Source organism: Varanus komodoensis, unplaced genomic scaffold, assembly GCF_004798865.1.
Source record: "Varanus komodoensis strain SLA01 unplaced genomic scaffold, ASM479886v1 scaffold1, whole genome shotgun sequence".
In the NCBI taxonomy this organism is placed as follows: Eukaryota; Metazoa; Chordata; class Lepidosauria; order Squamata; family Varanidae; genus Varanus; species Varanus komodoensis.
In genome coordinates, this window is record NW_025335268.1 from 12,182,632 (window position 1) to 12,203,376 (window position 20,745).

Consider the following 20,745-nt stretch of genomic DNA (forward strand, 5'->3'; position numbering starts at 1 on the left):
TACAGTAGGGATGCTTGCTTAGAAAAATGAACCCACTGGGCAGAAATGTGTACATTTGGAGAAATTCATATGGAAAGTTACATGAATTTTCATGGAGATTAAAAAAAAGATTTTGAACTGATGAGGGAATTACTGAATGGATTCTTCTGTAAAAATGGTGAGGAGCTTAGAGTTCAACAAGGAGTCTCGTGCACTTTCCCAGTGTCTAAAAGCCAGGATGATTTCTTGAAGTCATGCCAAGACTCTATGGTCTTCGGCTTGTTAAGAAGAGCACCACAGATAATTGCCTTGAAGCCGTTTCCCCCAAGCACATGCTTCAGATAAGAGCTGTGTGAACAGAAACAGTTTCTTTTACTGAAGCAGCTTTGTCCTCTACCCCACCTCCCAGGACAGAGGGTTAGAGCAAGTGTGTATTGACAGCCTCTAAAAGAGGGAGAGAGAACTCTGTAAAATCCATGGCAAGAGGCATTTCTTTTGTTCTTGACTTGGAGGATGGAATTGAAGTGTCACTATACCAAGCAACTGTGGAGGTCCTTGGAGCATTCCTGGCCCTATTCAAGGAGTCAATAGGGCCAAAGCTAAGGGGACTGTAGCTCTCTTTTGCTTGTTTATATTGTGCATCCATATTTTTCATTTATGTATTGAATAACTGTGTATCACCTTTGACATAAGTCATTCAGTTTCTTCCTAATCTTCAAATTCAGAATGGGATGCTTTGGCTGGAAAAGGCCACTAAGGGTAAATCAAGGGCAAAATGAACTTAAGGCTAGAGAAAGGAGAAATGGAGTGAATCTGAAATCAACATATTTTTCCAACTCTAGTTCCTCCTAGTAACACTGTGGTTGTCACATAGACAAATCTGATTGGCTACATGGTCACATCACTGGGCAGTGCACAACAGGACACTTATGCCCCCATTGGTTCTTTCTGCTCCACCATGTTCTTTCTGCAAGCCATTCTGACTGCTTGCAGAATGGAGATGTTGCTCTCTTGGGGGCTTCAGAAACAAGCGAGATGCTCCTTTCTGCAGTAGGATATCTCAGCAGAGCTCACATACGGAACTCTGACAACCTGTCCCAATTCACAAATGAGTGGTTTCAATTCTTTGAGAGCATCCTCTGGGAAGCACCAAATCTCCATGGTAGAAATGGTGGGTCGTGCTTATATAATGGGTTAACAGAACCCACTGCTTCTGCAACAGATTGATGAGGGTGTTCAAAGCACCCTTTTGGCTCACATTCCTAAAAGGAGGTATTGCTTATTTTTAGTCCCCCCCCCCCTCACCCCCATATTCTCTGCTGGGAAGAGGAGGAGACAACTGTTCCTCATGCTTCTGAATTGAGAACGGGTTGGCCTGCCAGCTCAGAATGGCAGATTCAGCTTAAGAGCATAGCTGCTGACCTCTGCGGTAAGGTCATTAGATTTCACTGAATTGTTACCTGAGCTTTCTGATTTGCCTTTTGCACAGACATCTTCTTCATGCGCTGTACAAAGCCCCAATATCTTTCTTAGTCCAATGCTTGTGGCGGCAGACATTTCTCCTGGGCCTGGACCTCTCTGCATTAACTTTCAGGTCTGGAGCACTTTTCCTTTCTCAGAGTATGCTCTGTGTTTTTTCTTGGGTCAGTCAGTTTCAGTACATCAGCAAGAATGCAGACCTTTGGGTTCATGTCTGCTTCAGCAACAGTACCTGAATTTTCCCTGCAAACATCTCTAGCAAAAGCTTAAAAACAGCCTGGAGCATTTTAATTATTTTAGTGACACTACATAGAAGAGGGAAGGTTGGATGCAATATTAAAGGTGAAAGAGCATGGTGATGTTTTATTTTATTTGAGGTTTCAGGCAATCTCTGTGTTATGATTTCCATGCCATATGAAAAGTATTTATAAATAAGACATAGGTCTCCATATAAGATAATGTCACCTAGGCAGTGGGTCAGCAGGCAGTGGTTTTTCAAATCAGTAATGTTCTTTTTGTGAAAGTCACCTTTGCACAACTAGCAACAGCTAAATGGGAGGATCCTGCAGTAATTTCTGGGTAAGCTTTGCAATGCATCTGTTCACAGCTGCATAGAAATGAATGGCTAACTCTTCATAACCAGTTCTTAGCAGATTCCAGATTTGCAGACAGAAATAATGCTTGGCACTGTTCTTCATGTATTTAAATAACCTTCCATGTAAAATAATATGAAATAACTGAATTATGGTAGTGCGGTGCAGAAAATTCCTCCCACATTTTTTTTTCAACCATTCCCACTCAGTTTGACCAAAACAAAATTGCTTTGGGAAGGAAATGTAATTAGGAGGTCTGGGTTTGGACTTCTTGTGCTTGTCTGACATAAAAGGTAGCCTTGCTGTGTGCCCATAGTCTATTTTTCATCCTGCAATTATCTTTCCAGCAACCTATAGACTTCTCAGCTTTCCATGCTTCAATTCAAGCCCAGGGGAAGCCATTGGTTGCAGTTCCTCCCTTACAGCCTTTTCTGCTCAGGAAGTGCAGGCAGCCGAGGAGCCTGCAGGGCAAAGGATCGAAAGAGCAGCACACTTAGCTGCCTCCGAGTGACTAGGTGAGCTTAGAAACACCAAAACAAGCTAGTATCAAACCCCCTGAGAATACCAGAGTACAAGCCTCTTTTGTGAGGGAAGCACACTCTCAGGACACTGAAGGACAGAGTTTGACTCAGAACTAGCTCTACTTCCCTGGTGGACCCAACATTGCCGCTCGCTCAGCCTGCGTTGTGAAGGATGCAGACTGGGATCAGCCTGTCAACCCCGTTGGTGCTGTTTCCACATTCAGTGGCAATACAACCACGTCAAACCCTTGTGAAGAAAGGAGGCAACTGTGAGAAACTGTTAAAATAGCTCTGCATCAGCAGTTTCTCTGCCCAGTAAAGCAACAGGGTCCTCTCCATACCATGCCAATGGAAAGGTAGAGTGTTAAAGGGAAGTTGTTCAGCGTAGCCTTCCCCCTAACAACCTGCTAGCTTACTTTGTAGAGAGCTTAGAATCCCAAAGAAATTACTTCGTGTAGCATCAAAGATGCTCTGCAGAATCCATCTCTCATGGGCTTGTGGACTTCCTCTCATGCTTGGCCCTGTCTTAGAAAGAGAGCTGAGGCAGGTGGAACTCTACAAACCCTGCAGAGTCACTGAGCCCTGGTTGTGTGCCTGGCAACTTTCTTCCATACCATGTGCAGCACAAACAAAATCTGTAGATCACATGCTTGGAAGATTGTGCACTGAGGGTGCAGTGGTCATGTGAGGATTGATTCCGGGTGAGCACCACACAATGCTCAGCTTGCTAGGAAGTCAGTCTCATGGCCTCAAGAAGGTGGGCCAGAGTCTGGGGGGTCTAGTCCAGGAATCCACCTGAAAACAGAGTCTCCACACATCCCTAACTTAATGTTCGGTGTAGAGCTAACTCTACAACCAGTTTACTACTGGTTGAAACCGAGATAAGGCAGAAGGCAGATCTGGATCTCTGAGTGATTTGCAGTAGACTGGAGAGGCTTTTGAATTCCCAACTGTTTTACAACGGCAGCAAAACAAAGTAAGCCCTATATCTAAACTAAATTGCTGAAAAGGAGAAAGTTTGTGGTAACTAGGGTTTGGCTTTCTTGTTTCTGTTTCTATTTGTTGTGTTTGGAAGGACAGTGAACTTTTTCAGCCTGGGAAGTCAAAGCAAATCCCTGGGCTGAGAATAATTGAGTTCTATACATAATAGAAGACTATAGGTAAGAGAAGACTCCTGTGAGTCCCTTGGACTGCAAAGAGATCTAACCAGTCAATCTTAAAAGAAATCAACCCTGACTGCTCTTTAGAAGGCCAGACACTGAAGATGAAACCCAAATACTTTGGCTGCCTAATGAGAAGGACAAACTCACTACAGAGGACACTGATGCTGGGAATGATCGATGGCAAAAGGGAACGGCAGAGGATGAGGGGGCTGGATGGAGTCACTGGGTCAGTGGGTTGGGCTAGAGTGGACTCCGGGGGATGGTGGAGGACAGGAGGGCCTGGAGGAATGTTCTTCGTGGGGTTGTGATGGGTCGGGCATGACTTTGTGACTAAACAAATAGGTAATATATTTTGCACCAGGTTTTGACTGGTGGATCACATGTTTCTAGTAAAAAGCAGAGTAGATCTTGCAACCCTGAAGTCTGACCATTCCTGCCACACAAGTGGAGATGTTCTGATTTTGTTTGTTTTAAGTGATGCACATTGTCAGGGACTTTTCATTTCCAGCAATAGCATCAGATTGTTTTCCAGTTCCAGTTGTGTCAGTGTGCACTTGTGCAAATGTTCGCTTCCCAAAATATGCAAATAACCGCAGATACACAAATTCCCTCAAAGGGTGCATTTGCATGGTTTAGTCTATGGATGGAAATCCCCTTTTTATATGGTCCATTTTTTTAAAAAAAATTCCTCTTGGATGCACACTACGCTATGGTAAAGGGGCTTGAGAGTGACAGAGAAGCCAAGAGCAATGTTGCCCAGAGGCCAGACTATCTCTCTAGGCTGGACTCTTAGCAGGATCACCCAAGGCAGAAGAGTTAAAGCTGAAGCACCAGACCAAGATACACCCACCCTCTTCAGCAGTAATGGCCACATCAACAGAAGAAAATGGATCTCTCTAATGTGATGGGGGCAGAGAAACACCCGAAGGGCAGCTGCTGGGCAGCAGCAGTAGCTGAAGGCAACACTTGGAGGATCTTTCTCAGGAAAAGCCAGAGATGCTCAAGCTAACACTCTTTAGTACTGCACAGAAGAAGGCAATGATAAACCACTTCTGAATCTTCCCATGAAGACCTTATGATGAAACAAAAAAAAATCTCTGTAGAGAAGACAATCATGCTGTGGAAAGTCAAAGGCAGAAGAAGAAAAGGAAGACCAAATATGAGATGGATTGACTCCATAAAGGAAGCTGCAGCCTGGAATTTATGAACTGAATGGGAATGTCATGGGCAGGCCATCTGGGGAAGCTTTCATTCATAGGGTCACCGTAAGTCAGGGATGACAACACGTAACAACAGTATTCTATAACTAAACAGGTGAAGAAAAATCCCAAAAGCAAGTCTGCAGAATCCATACAATTTAGGAAAAACCAGTCCTCCGTGGAATCTGCAAAATCCTAAGCCATATAAATCAGCTGCAGATTCCTCCAGTGCCTTACCCTACGAGGTTTGTCTGCATATTGCAAAGGAAGATTAATAGTGGGCGAACTCTGGTGCAGTTGGCTACGATTCCAGTTCTTCCTGCCGATGGACTATTCATAAACTTACCAATAATTTGATGTTCATCAGAGATAGGGGTATATGAATCAGCAAAATGAAAGCTTGCAAAAATTCTCCAAATTTTGTGCTTATTCTGGTGCAAGTCCTTTCTAGATTGCAAGCTTTGTTTCTTTTTTCATTTTCACTTGTGTTTATTTTTCCAAATGCATGCATTAGTTGAGCAAATCTTTAGAAGGCACAGATGCGGCTCCATTGATTCAAGTACCTTCATCCAGATTTTTCAAATGTACCCTTTTTCTTATGTGCGTGTTTGAAATGCAAATTCAAGGAATTTGGAAAAATTCAGAGAAATTGCTCCCATTTGTGTGCACATTCAGGGTTGCAAATGGGGTATTTTTTCTGAATGGAAAGAAAATTCTCCTACAGGTGTAGAATTTGAAGTCTGTGTTTGACATGCAATGAAGTCTTCCTTGGGAATATGAAGCTATGCAGCTGGCAGCACAAATTGTCAAGGAGATTTGACAACCCAAGATGCATTTGCCCACCAGTAGTAAATGAATGATGCTTTCAATGGATGCTAATTGCAGAAATAAGTAATGGCCATGCAGTATATATATCAAAGGATTTTTCAACATGAGCCTATAGATATGATAGGCCCTTTATGGTACAGGGGCTCTAGGGCACTGGTACAAAGCTATGGTAGCTATACAGAGTGATGAGAGATGGATTTCATTTCTGTGCTGTCCATTAGCCAAAGCTCTCTAAGTGATTCTTCAAACAAAACCATACATACAATATCATAGTAAAACAGACTATTGAAATATCAAGTCTGAAACAGGATAAAACCAGGGTTAAAAACAAACCAAAGCAAACAAACCCAGCAGTGACAAGGTCTAAAATTCCTTAACACAACTTTTGAAACCTAAGCTCTAAAAAGGAGGCAGAAAGAAAGATCTTTACTTGGCACCAGAAAGACCACAACATACATGCCAGGGGAGGCTATCTTGGAGGGGTTTGCACAACCAGACCCCTGTGGCTGAAAGGACCCTCTCCTTAGTGGCCACCTCACCCCATTTGCACCCAGAAAGGAAGCTCTGAAGCCTGTTAGGGTCCAGGAGGTACATATGGAAAGACACAATCATTTGAATAGCCTGCCTCCAAGCCATTTGTGGTTTTCAGCAGCTAACAGCCCCAGGAAATATGAGAGGCGAGCAGAACTGGTTTCTGCAGGAAAACCTTGAAGGTGTGCACAGCTGAGTTCCACAGGAGAACCTTAAAAGGGAAGCTTCTGAATGAGTCTCTCAGCTGTCAATACTGTAGCAGTGACAAAAAAGGCAGCTGCACTGGCATGTGTGTGTGTATTGGGTGTGTGTGTGTGTGGTGTTTATGCGAATAGAGAGAGAGAGATTGCAGTGACCACAGTCACTCTAGACCCTGGCCATGATGACTACTGGCTTGTACTCCCTGGAAGGTGTTCCAGGTGGCCCTTGGACTGAAAAAGTGGGCAACGATGAAACCGGGCTACAAGGATCAATGCTGTAATTCATACAGCATCCAGTAGTGGAACTATGGGACGGGTAGACTGGTATTAGCGATGCATCGCCTACTATATATAACACTGAAAAATGCCTCTGTCGTGGAACAGGGCACCGTCAAATCTCATCTTTCTTTTAAAATAATATATTCAGATGCATTTGTCAGTCGTCTATTCACTTTGATTTTCCTGATCAGACTATGAACCTGCTTCCAAAACATTCCTTATCATAACATATCCTTGATATCTATGGCAAGCCTAGAGAAATCTTCAAATAATCTTCTGTCATCTATATTACTGCCAGCTTGTGGCATCTGATATGCATAAAGGTCTATTTTCTGGTCAGATTAAACACAGTCTTCTATGGAATCGGGTGTATTCTCATATTGTAACCAGCAGTTAATTCCCACTTAAGCCTTCCAAAGCAGGCTAAAGTGAGATTTAAGTGTTGTATTGGCCTTCGGTGACCTTTTCTATGTTTTGCAGGGTTACATTTCACAGTGTATAGATTTTTCCCCCCTAATCCTGCTTCATTCCAAATCAGGTACTAATAAAGGGGTCTATTTAATAATTTCTAATGTTCTACTTGTAGTATATCAGTATGCAGTGTAATCTACTCTGGTAGTACAGAACAAAAATAATGACAACTGCAAAATAATGTCTTTTTACAGCAGTGCTTCCTCTGCTAATACAGTGGTTACATCAGATCTAGATTCATATTCATCATACGAAAGCAGGAATAATAAAATGTAGATAATCCAGCCCATCGTTTGATCATAAGAGATATTTGCCTTCTGTCTAGGTGGGACATAAGTGGAGGAAAGGATGATGGTAACTGGATCTTCTCCTTCACTATAGAAGTCATTGTTTGGCACCAGTGGGACACTATCATTGCGTGTGCTTGCGCAGTGGTAACAGTGCTTTGGCTGTGTCTGGACCACTGTGCCTCTGCATGCCAAGTTGCCAGGAGTATGAATGTGTAGCAACCGTGCATCATGTGTCCATCTCACATCTTGCACCCAAGGACTAACCCTTGCATGCTCATGGGCAATTAGGTTTGACAAACTGGAAACTAGCACCTTGTGCATGAACTTGTGTGAGGAGAATGCCAGCCCAGCTAGACCGCTGTGGTTCTTCTCGTGGTTTCATTAAGGACTTGTCCTGTATCCCTTGGTCTGCCAAAGTGGCTGTATTGAGGCCAAGAAAGATGACTGCCTGTAATAGGTGCACAAATGGATACAGTGCCAGAGGCAGAAAAGGAGACGAGCAGATCAGCGGAATAGAAACGCTGCAATTCATTGCAGTGTTAATTACATGTGATTAAATCTATTTGAAATCAATGGGCTTAAACATGCTTAGCTTTGTACTGAATAGAGGCCCATGAGAGTGAAAGACAGACACCGTCTCTCTTACTAGAAACATATACAGATAAGTGATGTAGATCAGGCTGTGGAGAGGGAGGGTGATTGTCCACTGAGCTTCACGTCGAGGAAGGCCCTTTAGGTCAGGGGCCTACAGGTACGTACCCCAACATCTGTAGGTTCCAGTGCCCAAAGACATAATCCACATCTCTCCCCATTTTCCACTGTACAGATCACAGGTTCAGGCATGTAAACCCTTATTAATATGAGTCCTTTTTCAAATATGAGGTTAAATGTATATTCCCATGAAAAAGCCCTGCTTAGTCCTTCCAAACCTCCTTTTTGAAAGGGAACCTGAGTTTTCAAAGCTCCTCTCAAAAATGACAGCCCCTGTAAATACAGCGGCTTTCACTTTCCAATTTTCCGAGCTCCTAGAGTCTAAGGGCAGAGTGGTAAAGTTACAGAGCACTGCGAATTGTCAGATGCACGTATAAAACATAAACTATCTCATTATGATGGGGGTGGTCTACTGCCCACCCCCTTTTTCAAGCAAGGAACCATTCACAGTGTTGTGTTCATGTCACAGTTTGCTTTTGACAGCTTTCTGAAACAAGCAAGCAAGCAACAGAGCAACAATTTAACCTCTTTATCACCACATTTTCTCAATGATCCTGAAAGATAACTCCTGCACTCCTCAGACTCTGCCCAAGATAATAACCAGGCAGGGCTTTTCGTTTCAGATTCCTGTAAATGCTCACGTGCGTAGTCACAAAGGACCATTAAAAATGTAATCGGCATAAATTAAAATTTGCACTGAAGTCAAGACCTAAAAAGACAAGGAAGCACAAACTGCTGCCATTAAAAATGCAGAAATCCACATGCTGGCTTGACTCAGTACAGTGTTTGTTGGGGTGGGGGAAGGATAAACAGAAAATGCCATTGGGTTGTCACCCTCTGGACAGCATTCTCACGGATTCGCACATCTGGATGTGTCTTTTGCTCACCAGATGAATCTCATCCTGTCTGTCATGGAACTGGCCTGGAGATGAGATCAGTAAATGTGAGACTGGCCATTTTCAGGGAATTTGTTAATTAGGGAGGATTAATAAGGATGATCATTCAGCAAACATTGAAGATGATTAAAATAAGCCAGAGGGGGTTCCTTTTTCATGCAATCACCCATCTCTCTATTTCCCCTCTCCCTCCCCCTCAGTGTATGACAATTCTGCAGCTGACAGTTCTTTTTTCTTATCCCACATCTCTTGCTTAGAGCAAGAAGTGATAGGTATACCAGCAAATATGAAAGATCCTATTTGGATTCATTTAAATTCCAATTAAACTACAATGTCAAGAGCAGAAGGCAGGACTTACCCCTTCTTCACCTTGACTTCCATCTGCAGATTTGGAAGCGCCGTGCAGTGCTGCTGAAAGATGCTGGGACCTCATGGGCAGGCACTGGGAACAGAAGCACTCTTGCATTCCAAAAGCGGCACCAAGATAGCATGATAGAGGTGAGCTACCTCCTGCTTGCGGCCTCACCACACATGTGTGCACACACACAAGTGCACAGAAAGAGTTTACAGGGGCCTTTTGGATAAAGTGGATGAACTGAGGTAGAAATCTCTCTCAGTCACACCAGGCCTTGGTGAGAAATTCATTCAGTTTGTGCTTCAATAAGAACTTAGCCAAATTCACAAATTTCTCTAGAAGCATGGCAGAAAGTACTTGAGGGGTTTTTTTTCCCCATGAAACAAATGGGAGAAAAGAAAATAAAGAGACAGGTCTATCCAGGTAGAGGGCTCTAAGTACTTAGCTCTTAAAAGTCTGGTTTTAAATCTTGCTGTAGTCATTCACTGATGTGATGTGAAGATTTCAGCCTCTCTCTCTCTCTCTTTTCCTGAGACTCTTTATCTGTAAAAGTTACATGGTAGGCAGTTACAATCTGATCCTCTCTATGCTGCACTTGTTGAATTTGGCCAGGGCAGCTGGGAGAACTCCATTTGATAAGATTTCTCCAAATTCACAAATGGCCCGATAAAGGTGACGAATAGAACTTGAGATTTAAAATAAAGAAATACACAAATAAAACAATAATCACAGGTTAGTCCATCCCTGCAGCCCACACAAAGGCCATGTGAAATAACATGAGAAGTAAATGGTCACACAGGCTTTCCCAAAACTATAAACCCAGATGAAAACAATTCATTGCCTCCCCACACACATACACAAAACAAAATGAGAGGACTGGCAAGCAAAACTTCTGCAAGACCACATTTATGCATAGTGCCTATAGGGCATACTTTCATCCTAATTTCCCTTTCCTTGGCTTATTTATTTATTTACATCCAAGAAATGTAGAAGGGCTAGATTGTGTGGATTTCACCGGGACCCCCTCCCCCTCCCCCAGCATAAGGTATACTGCTTGCTGATGTGAAGTCTTGTAGACAAACTCACATGCAAATATTTGTACTGCTAAATTGTGTGAAATGCTGACCAGGGTGCAGTGTGGCGTTTTAAGTGCCAAAAAGTGAAGAGACTGTTGCTTCCCTTGTATACATTTTCTCTCCAGGTTTACTTATTTGTTTGTTTGCTGGGTTTTGTTTTGTTTTTGAACTGTTTGCTCAAACAAACCTGGGCATTTTTGTCTGCTTGTTCCCGGGGACTTCTGAAACAATAATGCCTGGCTCCAAAAGCAGTTTGATTTATTGCTCCTGGACTTTCCCAAATTCCCCAGACATTAACTTGTATGGATTTATTATAAACCTCTCCTGGATAAAGTAGCAGAACAAATAAGGCAAAATCCTCGGCCACTTACTTTCAAGCTACAGTTAAAAATAACCTTGACCTACAGTGCAATGCTTTGCAGCCGGTGCACTTTGAAGTATCCACTCGGTCTTTTACTCTGTGAAACTGTGTGGCCGCTTTCCTGATTTGTACTTGTCGTAACAATGAAGGAAAAATTGAGGGTGCGATTTGGCGAAAGTCTTTTCCCCCTGAAAGTCCAAGCCCTATTTCTAGAGATGGCCATGAGGCATCGTCATGCAGATCAGCTATATTTGGGGTTGGGCTAGATCACGGTAATCTGTGTGTGTGAGGCGGAGAGAGAACCAAGTGTTGAGGGAAGGCACGGATCACAGCATAATGTCATTTACATCCCAACATGCTTTGCAAATACTAAGCGCCAGTGTGAGGCAGGCACTTCCCTTTCAGCCTTGGTGAGGTGTCAGAGCGGCTGCTAGGTTCTTTGATCCCCTGCTGAGAGCAAATGAAAACAGACAACCCTTATTATCCCAAGTAGATAGCGTGCCGCGGCAAAAGCTGAGCAAGGAAGGATGATATGGCTGCTGTCTTTGAAAAATAAAGCTGCACCACTGAGCAGGTTATCAGGGCTCTAGGAGAAAAAATCCCTATTATTTAATTATGCCCCATTTAATAAATATATGCATGCCTCCATGTTGTTTTTGTAGGAGCTGAATTGGGTGAGTGGGCAGGCAGTGGTAGAGATGTGAGTGGAAAGAACTTGTGCCTTGTCAAGGGCTGGATGGAAGTGTCCATGGTTCAGTCCCGGCCTGTATGGCTATTTGCCAGGTATGCTGGGAGATGTAATTCAGAAAGGCTGCCCTATACAGTTGCTGTAAGTCTTGCACATCACAGATGAATGCATCTTCCCATGCAATCTCTGTCCACCCATGATCATCAACGAGTAACAGCTTTTGGAAATGCTACAAGCAGAAATTTCAGTGGATCCTGAAGTTTTCGCTTTCTGTCCAACCTCATTTTCATCTCTGCTTCTAGAAGAAAATAGAATTAGTGTGTCAACATCCTGATCTCATTCACAAATCTATTCTAAAAAGCATAATAGGTATGTGCTGCATCCCGATTTAGTTCTAACTGTTTTATTTTGCAGTTGCCAGATTCAGATGTTTACTGATTAGCTTGTTGGCAAAGCCTCTAGGTCTAAGCAGCCCAGGCTTCTGGAAAGTCCATCTTAATTGGCTTGCTAAAGAGCTGAGACTTTGCAGGCACCTCCGTTCTGATTTCTGGATGTCAGTGGGCCAGTTATTTCCCTACATGCATGAGAGTCACAGGCATGAAGAAATGCATAGGTAAATAGAATTTCATCAGTTCAGACATACAGAAGCCAGATAACATGCATATAGAACATATACAATTCTGTATCTGTGCAACTGTAAATAAGGAGCAACCTTCTAAAAATAAGGGATGTTTGCAGGAATACCATTTCATTCCATGTCTGCAGAGCAAAGCCATTCTCTTGCCAGGCTGGAGAAACTCAGCAGTCATGGAATAAGAGGGAAGGTCTCTACTGGATCAGTGACTGGCTGAAGAATAGAAATCAAAGATGGGAATAAATGGGCATTTCCCCAGTGGAGGGGTATAAACAGTGTGATCTCACAGGATTCTGTATTAGGACCGATGCTTTTCAAAGTGCCACAGTGCAGTAAGGAAAGCAGCTGAATTTCCACAAATTGATGGATAGCAGAACTATTACTTTTTATGATAGGAACTCTGCGTTCCAGCAAAGGCAGCCAGCCTTCACTTTAGCTTTACAGGCGCCGCATAGCGTTGCTGGCTCATCCTCAATTTGTTTGGTTTGCATGTTAATAACTGCATGTCCACTTTCCAAACTAATATTTGAACTTGAATGCACTAATGTTTTGGGTTTTGCCCTGTTCTGATTTTTTTGTCCTTTTATTAAAGTATGCAAAATCACCTGTATTAGGGTACACGAATAGATTCACTGGTGAAAATAGCATGCAATTTGGCATGTATGATAAGTTGCATGAGCTGTTTTCCTGTATTTGGAATCACACATTCATTTGGGAGCTGTGAATCAGGTCAGTTTGTGTCAAAATGTGCCAGAACCAAACCCCCAACTGCTTCTGAAGTTGTCACAGGTCAGACTCTTACGAAGTAAAGCAGGCAACACACATACACAAACACACACACCATCTTTCACACACATACCTCATAGGAAAGGAAAGCACATGAACGATGATCCAAGCCAAGTCATTTGCTCCAAAAGAAGCTTCACCTTTGAATTTCTGTTCTATCAAATGGCATGAGAAGGCTGAAAACATGTGGAAGAGATTTTTGGCAGAACATTAGTTCAGATTCAGGGGTGCCCTCCTGGCCATGGATGGATGGGGCTGACAACCCACAGAAGCTCTGATTAATGGTTGGAGGAACCTTGCTGTATTTCCTTCCTGCAGCCCTCTTGGGAATGTCCCCCAACTCTCTGGTGGAATTAGGAAACAGGAGTGTCAATTCCTTTTGTGGAACTTGTCTGTCATGGTCTCTGGGTCCAGTGCAACATTCCTTAAGGAATATTCGCATGTGGTTTGTAACACAAGGCTAGATAAATAGACCTTTGCCTTCCCTAAGTGGTACCCAGATCAGGCTTCTGAGCACCCCTAACATTTGCATATCCTTTTGGGCTACAGCTCTCGGAATACCCAGCATGCAAAATAATACGGCTTGGTTAGACTGTTTAACCGAGCCTTATCCAAGGAGCTGAGGCTTTGGCTGCAAAACGCTGGGATGAAATGTCCTGTTGATGCCAGGTTTAAGAATTGTATTCGCGATTCATGACCCCCATCCCATGGGCTTACCTGGCCTGATCTGATTATCAAGACAACTTTAACATCTCATTATGGGGAAGGACTGGAAATGAATCTGGCTGAGTTCGACTGCGGGCCAGAATGCAGAGGCTCAGTGGAGATAATACAACCTTGCAAATAAACAACAGATGGCCAATGGCCTAATGCCATTTTGGGGACAAACATGACAGGGATTTATTCCTTCAACCTGCAGAAGAAACCTTGAAGAGGCTGAAGCTGCAGAAACGTATGGCCGGCAAGCAGCCCTGGTTTCATTATGGGGATTCAGTCAAAGCAGATGGCATTAGAATCCACTATATTATTATGCAGCTGTTTCCCTTCTTGCTTGGATAATGCATAAGATTTGGAATCAATTCCCATGAGAGGTTCTCAGATCAGCCATAGGCCCTGACTTGGCTGACTTCATAGGATTCTCTTTTTTTTCTTTTGTTCTTCTCTCCTCTCCTCTCCTCTCACACAAACTATAGAAAGGACTGATTCCAACGGCAGTCTTATTGCTGTCTTTGGCTGTAAATAACAAGGACTTTAATGGACTACTTAGATCAACAGGAGCAGTGGGTAGTTCAGCACCTTTCTCGCAGTCCTTGCCACTAGACCAGCTTTTATTTTATTTCAAAAATGTCCACTCCAATCAATTTGAAAACAAAACCTTGTCAGCTAGAGCTTAATATTAAAAATGGAAGGATAAAAAGCAAAGGGTGCCTCCACAGGAAACCTTTGAAGGTGTTTGGTGTGTGCCTAATGCATCCTGATGGGATGATAGGAGGCTGCCTAAACAATGCCAAATCATCAGTCCATCTAGGACAGGATTCAGTATCCATTAAAAAATGCATGTGGGGAAAGTACATAATTTTGTGGGCCTTTAAAATATGTTTACCTTAGGCTCTCTTTCTCCATTTGAAGAAGAAGGACAACAAAGCTTTCAGCCAGGGACTGGAATGAGGCAAGCTGAAGTTTGCGCAAGATCTTGGAGACCATTGAGGAGTCTGAGCCTAGCCTCATCCTGACCAACAATGGCAAATACTGCATTGTCTCTAGGGATGTGTGATGAATTATTTTCAGTTCGGTTTTGATCAAGATTTACCCAGTACACACCTTCAGAATAGAATATGAACTCAGATGCAGTTTGCAACATTTCTGAGCTTGCAGTGAGTTTGCAACCAAAATAAAAACTACAAATAAATAAAAATAACATGTGTTTGACAGTATGCCCATATTTGGGAAATGTTCATAAAATAAATGCATAGATTTTTATAGGAAAATGCATAAACACATTTTAATCAATGGGAAAAGAATGCATGGATTTAAAAGATGAACACAGTTGGCCTATGCATTTATGCCCCATGGATGTTCATGTGAAAAGAAAAAGAAAGCAAAGCTTACAATCTAGGATGGAGTGAAATCAGAACAAGGTGGGACCCAAAGAATGTTGGCAGGGCTGTGTTTTGCTGATTTGCATATCCCTGGTTTCCCCATCAGAGGAAACCTCACAGGTATTCATGGCATTCCTACCACAGGTAAAGCATCAGGAAGACAATAGTCTTTCAGCTCACATTTTCTGAAAGGAAATGGGGAAGTGAGTGAGTGGGCTGAGCCATCCTTGTCTTTATGCAATGGGATGCGGATCCAGTCCAAACTAGTTCAATCGTGCAAATGTCAAGACGTTGGAGGGCAGAATTATGGTCCAGAGAATCTCTTAGGAGTCAAACTTGCCTCTCATTTTCTTTTTGTGAAGGAGTGAGGTGGAGGTGGGGAGCGAAAAGTCATTCATGAGAAGAAAGAGTAAAATTCTCAACTTAGGGAATGAAAAATAAAGCCCCCTTTTCATGAAAAGGATGTAATGTGAAGAGAAAATTGCCTCTTTTCATTACAGCCAAAAGCTTGACCTCATGCTCTGTCTTACAATCTGCACTTCTCATTATCATCCTAAGCGATGCTTTCTATTCCTCCAGCCTTTCTTCTCACCAATGGAAATCACAGGGTGATCATGGGGATTCTGACTTCCTAGAGACCAATTTCTGGGTTGTTATTCATTCACAGAGTTTCAGAGTTTTCTGCTTCTCAACATTCTCAACATGCAAGTAGTCTAACAATCCCCCGTCTTGCCATGTGCCACTGATACAGAAGAGATTTTCTGCTTGATATTGAACGTGGGCTTCTGGTTAGACCTGTAATTATTTTAGAAAATAATTACTATATTAGCAAGGGGCATACATATTAGAGTGTGCACTGATACGCAGTTTCATCTGGGATTCCGGTTCAGTCTTCAGGCAATGGCCCGGTGTGGCCCAGACTGCATCAGAGTCTGTCTGTTTCAATTCAGTACAAACCCGAATTGAGGCTTTGTTCTCATTGATTATAAGGGGAATTCCAGAAATTACTAGATGCAGAAATAGTAGTCCCTGTCTAGGAGACTGTTAAGTCCGTCAAATATCAGAAAAATAGATGCATGAGTTTTTGTGCTGCAAAGCAGATAAACTTTTCAGTGTCTTAGAAGAATTGGATGCATATTTCCAAATTAACTGCTCCTTCTTAGCATGCCAAATATCAGACTGATGGTTAAAGTGATTTTTGTACAAGTGTGACATTTTGAGGTACTCCAAAACAAGACATCTTTATCCTCCTATGTTCATTTTGGGTTATTTGGAAAACAGCAGAGAGCCTAGTGGTTTATCTATGTAAGAAACCTGAAAAGTTTCAAAAGGATAGGTTCATGCACAAGTAGCCTGTGTAAACAGTTTGGTGAAGAAGTTGCTTGCTCATTCATTCATTCATTCATTCATTCATCTATTACATTTTTAATCCACCCAATAACCAATATTTACTAGGTTACAAGAAGTTAAGAGACTTAAGATGTAAACAACTAAATGTAAAATGCAATACTAATACTTAGAAGGAAAATACAGTCCAATACAGAACAACAACAGAATTAATAAAATTGTCATAATATCTAGGATTATATCTTCCCCTTGCTCCCCATATCTGCATTTTGGGGGGATAATCTGTAAGACGCTGCCACATATTCAGAAGTGTCTCCAGGCAAGAAACCTGCACAGTTTCCGAAAGAGAAGTGCAGGAGCAAAGGAGTTATGCTGCTTGAAAATCAGCTCAGGCCTTTTGTATTCTGAAAGGTGTTAGCATTTGAAACATTTGCTTGTCTGAGTATTATGAAGCAGTGGGAGCCAGAAGGACCTGGGAAATGAGGTGGGCTTGGATATTGTTTGACCCACAAAGCACACTTTGATAATACTGCTTTGAGCCAGAAGACTTGTTTGGAATGTTAAACTCACAAGGCATACTTGTATTTATAATATAAGACACATGCACAAATGAAAAACTGCAGGATAACAAACTTCAAATTGTTTAATTTGAATGTAAGTAATTTAAATTATTTCAGTGTAATTTCTTTTTAATAGCTAGGGGAAGGGTGAAAATGATTCACTCCATAATTCTGCACAAAGTGGATGCACAGACACACATACACAGAGAGTTTTTTTCAGGGAAATGACTAAGAGAAGGACGGAGCAGGAAGAATTAATTAACCAACAACTGTTGAATCTAAGCAATTCCCATCCCAGCACTCCAGAAAAATGGTAATTGCTCATCTACTTCTAAGCAGCTGAATTGCAGAATTGAAGGAACCAAAAAGTCCAAGGATTTTTATTGAAACACTTAACGGAATGTCATTTCCTGAAGTGCAATGATTTAAGCCCTTGAGCCCTAACCTTAGAATATCAACCACTCTCCTCCCATCACCATCCCAACTCAGCAGTTTTGGAGAAACAAACATTTAAATGCTTGAAGCATTAATTGCTTGCAGTAAGGAATTACTTGCTTTAATTTGCCTTATCCTCTTTTTTCATATTGCCCATGACTCCACAGCAAGCGTTATCAAGGAAGCCTGCTTCTAGAGCAGGTTTCCCACTGTTGCTTTCAGAAGGAAGGTCTCTTTGACCGTAGAGGCCCCAGAACTGGACTCAGAACTGGACTCAGTTCTGCTGAGGCATCCCCTCTAAAGCAATGCATGTCTTGGATGCAGTGTGGTACAATGGTTAGTGTTGGACTGAGACTCAGGAGACCTGGGTTCTAGTCTCCACGGAGCCATGAAGTTCACAGGATGTCTTTGCGTTAGCCACGGACTCTCAGCCTAACCAACCTAACATAACCTAACTGGCTTATGAGGTAGAATTATATCTTTTAAGGAGAATTAAATAGGCCTGTTGACTCGTTGCAGGAAATAGGGTAGGATATAAATATCATACATACATACAATAATATCTTTAATCCACATGCATGTGCACACAAACACACATGCATATGTTTAGGGCCAGGGAAAAACAGTAATTTAACCACAGATTCATGACATTGATGCAGTCATTTGAGAAAAAAATCACTTTGTTAAATGTTTCTTCTCCAAATCATCTAATTTCACATTATTTTTTATTCTTTAGTACATTTACTCCAGACTAAGTTCCGCTGAACTCTGTGAGACTTACTTTTGAGTAGAAATGCATAGGCTTACCATATTTGATTTGTGATCATCCCCGTCTATCTAGATGAGTAATTCTTTGTATACAGAAAGGTATGCAAAGGATCATGAGTAATTTTATGGTCACTTGTCTTAATGACAGGGTTGAGCTTCAGTTCTATATGTGGCTTGTGTTCTGATATGATTTGGATGTAAGGTTTTATTTTGTTTCAACTGCATTATTTGTTGTGAAACATGAAATAAATTTGTCACTGAATGCCAGCGTGGTGTCATGGTTAGTGTTGGACTGGAAACCAGGAGATCTGGGATTTAGTCCTCACATGGCCATGAACCTCACTGGGTGACTTTGGGCCAGTCACTCACTCTCAGCCTAGCATACCTCACAGGGTTGTTGTAAGGACTCAGATGAAGTGAAGAAGATCTACGTAAACTATCTTGATTCCTTGCAAGAGGAAAAAGGGTGGATGTAACCATGAAAAAAAGAACCAAGTGAAGTTGTCCTGGGGTTGAGCAATGGCTTATTTTCCTAGCCTTTTGGTCTATCTTCCCATGAATGGGCCTTCCTTAGTTGTTTCATAACTTGATAGCATTGAGAGGTGGCAAGCTCTTTAAAGAAAGGATCATGTCTTAGTCTACATATTCTAAAGGTAGATTTAGAGCATTATGTAAATATCTAAAACTAATCCCAGCATTGCCCCCACCCAACACTTCTGGTATTCAGGCCTCACCTGCCTTTGATCAGTGTTCTTACTTTCATATCATGCTAAGAGTATTCCATTTTGGAATGTGCGCGCGCACACACACACACACACACCTCTTATCTGAGTGTTCTTAACGAGCACATCCACCCTTGGTTTCACTGAGTTCCAGAATGTCAGAATTAAAAGGTACCACCTTCCCTTTATAAATAACCCCTCTTAATAGCTTTTATATTCACCTTTTCGGAGAGTTGGAATCATGTACATTGGAAAACATCTAACGTCATATAAGAGGATCTGGGCTCAGATAATTGGACAAATGTTCCCCTTGACATCGTGTACACACACCAGAAATCCCCATTCCTCCGGTGCAGATAGCAGCTATGTGAGTTGCTACATGGCACAGGCTGTCATGAGCTTTGTTTCATCCCTTTGAACATTCAGAGCCACAGACCTTTCTTGCAAAATGTCACTGACCAAATTATTTCCCAGAAGCACAGACACCCGGAATGACTTTCTGAGCATGCAGAGAAAAGTTCCTTGAACCCAGTCTAGTGTTTACTTCTAGGAAATCTCCTTATGCATATGTTTGGGCCCCATCCTGTCTGGAGGGACCTTTTGCAAACAAGCATGCCTCCCCTCTGCACACTGAATCCAGTAGTTGGTCTGCCCTCCTCTGCTGATGTAACATTATGGGACTGAGATCCACACCTGCCTCATCTATCTCTGAAATATTCTCCTAACTCCTTCCCAATAACTGTGCATCTTGGTTATTCTCAGAGGCTGCCTGAGCACCTGGGGAGTCTGGCCCTGAGATAAGTGCCTTTGCTTCTCTCATCTCAACATCTGGAGTTGGCCCACTTTCCCAGGCCTCCTCCTGATTCTCTAGTCAGAAGGTCTTGGGAATGCACACCAAAAGCACCTGTCTTTCTCAGTTCCAGCACAGGGGAATGTTCTGCCAATGGGGTTGATTCCCCTGGCCAACAGACACTGTAGGATTTCCATAATCTCAATAAACTGTACAACTCTTTATGATAGGCCAATATTAAAACATAGTTTAGCCGTGAAGTGGTATACGAATGTTGTAAATATGTCAAGAAATGAATGGTGTGGATGAAGTTTGCATGGAACCATCTGGAGACCAAAACAGGAGCTTCCATGCCTGCAGTGTTTACCAAGCTGCACCTGCTCTCTAGTCCAGGAAGAATTTCAGTTAGCTTTATGGGGGGAAAGGAATAGTCCAGCACAAAATGGTGGCCGTATGGTTCATGGTGGCGGGGTGCTGGAGATCATGGTAATGATTATAATGGTTGGGTAAGCTAGAGTGACATATTTGCTCCATGCAGCATTGAAAGACTGCTGTTTTAAAAACAATTACATTCTGCTTCCAGTTTAAAATTCAAAGGCCTCGCTTGCTCTGAATATTCAGTGCCAAAGAGGATGCTCCCTGCATCTGTTAAAATGTTTCCAGATTTACCATCACCTTTTATGCTGTGATAATGTTGGAGGAATCTCGTAAGGTTAATTAATTGCCTGCCTCAAACTTCTGTGTAGTGAACTCTTTTCAAGGAAAAGTTAACAAGATCCTTTCTAGCAAGTACATTCTCCATATTGACGTGAGCTTTTATTGTTTATTCATGCTTACTGTACCGGGGAACACCTATTTCTCTCTGAAGAGCCTATTTATACTGCTTTCTAATTTTCCATTTCAATGACTTCATGACTTGTCCTTCAGTTTTGCCCCATTTTCTCTACTGGAGGAGTTCTTTTGCACATGATATGGGAACAAAAT